This window comes from Hyaena hyaena, unplaced genomic scaffold, assembly GCF_003009895.1.
Source record: "Hyaena hyaena isolate Hyena2069 unplaced genomic scaffold, ASM300989v1 scaffold_339, whole genome shotgun sequence".
NCBI classification, from domain to species: domain Eukaryota; kingdom Metazoa; phylum Chordata; class Mammalia; order Carnivora; family Hyaenidae; genus Hyaena; species Hyaena hyaena.
The window spans coordinates 662522-665828 of NW_024080971.1; positions in this window are offsets into that span (position 1 = coordinate 662522).

The following is a 3307-nucleotide window of genomic DNA, read 5'->3' on the forward strand; positions in this document are numbered from 1 at the left end:
AGTGGAACATTGGCAGATCTGTCGGATCTATGTATAGCAAAGAGCTAGGCCTCATGGAAACAGAACCCTTGTTTTTTAAATCATGACAGCCCTAGGTCTTGAAGAATTTTATAAATTCTAAGAAACAATATGTGGCTCTGCTTCTATGAGGCAGATGAGGGTATTTTTATTATTTTAGAGGGAAAGCAAAAGTTGATGGCTTCCTGTGGGTATAAGTTATCCTTGGGAATCAGGATGTAACTCAGAGCCCTGTTAATTTCCATAGATATATACATCCTGTCCCCTCACGCACATGCATAGGAGTAATTAAGGTTTTGAGTGGAAAACTCTTTACCACATGGTATGCAAATATGTTAAGACCAACTATATGGAATACACACTCCAACATTTGGTTGTGATTAGCCCCAACTAGTATACAATAAAAAATATATTCAAACGAACGAGGGCGCGTGCTGAGCAGAAGTCTGATAGTTCTTTAAAGCTCTGTTCTATTATTACATTTCTTCTGCTTTCATATTCAACTTCAATTAACTAGTCTCATTGGTTCATTGGAGTAGATTTCCATTCAAAATGAACATTTGCCAACAGATGCATTTATAAACAGCTGTGGTTTTCTTTTGGTATAACCAGTGCCATTATCCAGAGCATCCAGCCATTCTCCTGATGATGCTTCTTATTTGAGCTTTCTCTCTGACATAATAATTCATTATCTTTAATCTGCTTGATGTATTTAGAGAGAACTTTTCCTTCTCTCATACCTCGCATGTAACCACAGAACAGAAAGGAAACTGACAAATTAAAAGGTTACAGGAGGTGAATAGACCTTTTTAAAGGTCACTGTGGGTGGCCTAGATCTTCTTTTCCTCAGTTTTTGCTATGAAGCAGCCTGATTAGAGAGAAAGGTCCATTTAAAAACAGAGCAATGCTACATTAATTTTTTTTAAAAGAAATTGTTTCCAAATATAAATAGTTTCTGGGATTTATTTGCTTGATTTATTTTTTCTTTAATTTTAGAAACTTTGGCACTTCTCAAATGATTGAGAAACAACAGCTTTAGTTTTTCCAGGGCTTATCAGGCTAGCCTTCCTGCTTTTCTTTTCTCTCACCTTTCCTTCTTTTTTTTTCCTTCCTCCCTACCTCCCTCCACCCTCCCTCCCTCCCTCCCTTCCATCCCCTTCGTCAAAGTTACCACCTCTTTTTCCCCTTCTCCTCCGGCTCCTCCCCCTCCTTCAATTGTTAAATGTAAGTACAATTAAAATACAATGTTACATTAGTTTCAGGTGTACAAAATAGTGATTGGACAAGTTTATGCATTAAGGTATGCTCGCCACAAATATAGGTGCCATCTGTCAACATACAAAATTATTACTGTGTCTTTTATTTTTAGGACTTACTCATTCCATTATTGGAAGCCGGTATCTCCCTCTCCCCTTCACTCGTTTTGCCCATTCCCCCTACCTACTTCCACTCTGGCAACCATCTGTTTGCTCTCTGTATTTATAGGTCTAATTCTGCATTTTGTTTTCCTTATGCGCGTGTTTGGCCAGACTGGTGTAATGATGGAAAAAGGAGAATACGTGACTTTGCTTTAAAACCTCCATCAATGAGTGAACAACATAGAAACCTAAAAGTGTGTACCCTTTTCTTATTAAAATATAAGAAGTAGAAATTTAAAATACAGGAAGGTATAAGGAAGAGGTATTTTACATTAATGTGAGCCAAATATATAACAGGCATATTTTTAGTCTATGAAAAAGGTAGAAAAATTATAACTCACATCCTTAGTAATTCTCTTATTATGAATATATAAGTTATTAAACTTTGATATTAAAGTCATATATAAAATTTTAGCAAAAGTACTTTCCAAGCCTCACCCCTGAGTCCTGTTTAATAGCTAAATCTTCATACTGCTGACACTATAGTCTTTCTAAAATGCTCATTTTACCACATCGTCCTATACTCCAGAACCTCCGATAGTCTGCTGTTGTTTGATGCCAGGTTTTATATATTTGTCTGACAGTCTGTGTTCTAAATTTATCCCCAGATAATCCATAGATGTTGCTTCTTTCCCCCTACAGTGAAGTTTTGCTCCGCACTCCAGTTTGACTGTTCTCTCATCTTCTTCATTCTGTTCTTGAAGCTTACCTTATGCAATCACTTGTCCTCTAAGTGTTGGCTTTGACCACTAGGGGGCACTACCGAGGGATTTATGGGTTAAATAAAACTTAAGGAAGTTTAAAAGAAATTTGCCCTTAAGATAAAGTGGAAAAGGGGCACCAGCGTGGCTTAGTCCAACTTTCGCTCAGGTCAGGATCTCACAGTATGTGAGTTCGAGCCCCACGTTGGGCTCTGTGCTGACAGCTTGGAGCCTAGAACCTGCTTCGGATTCTCTGTCTCCCTCTCTCTGCCCCTCCCCCTATTTGCACTCTCTCTCTCTCTCTCAAAAATAAATAAAAACATTTAAAAAAAGATTAAGTGGAAAACATTGTAAACAAAATTGTTTTCCTTATGTGCTATCCAGAATCTCAGTAAATTATATTGAATCTCAGAGTCAAAAGGGAACATAAAATGGGTGTACCCCAACCCTTCCAAAGCCAAAGCATCCTTTAGAAGAGTCCCTAGCTGAGGTTATCTATTTTCCAAAAAGTTCTTTCCAGCGTTTAGCAGCTTTCGCTTTTAGAAAATTCTTTCTTATATCAACTTTCTATCTCCTCAGAGTTACATCCATTGATCTGTTTATGGCTCTGGACCTTTAAAGATAAAAACCCAATCTCTTTCCGTATGATAACACTTCAAATATTTTATGATAGTATTACTTTGTCTACTCTTTCCTAAGCTGGAATTTCCAATTTAAAAAACTATGTCTGAGAGAACATGTTTTTAAGACCCATAGATGCTACTGATTAAGTTTTCCTTCTGTTGCTCACTACTGATGAGAGCTCTCTTTTGACAGATGCCTGTGCTACTGTTAGATGTCTACTTCTTCTGTCATATGTGAGCTCCTGAGAATCAGTGGCTGTGTCATATACATCCTTGTATTTGCAGTGCATTTCTCCAGCAATTAGGACATTTGCTTATTTATTTATTTATTTATTTATTTGAGAGAGAGTATGTGTGCAAGCAGGGGAAAGAGGCAGAGAGAGAGAGAGAGAATCTCAAGCAGGCTCGATTGTGGGGATTGATCCCAGGACCTGGGATCATGACCTGACCCAAAATCAAGAGTTGGATGCTCAACCGATTGAACAACCCAGATGCCCCCCCCCTTTTTTTTAAAAGAAATAAATATGTAATGAGTTCCCAAGGGCAG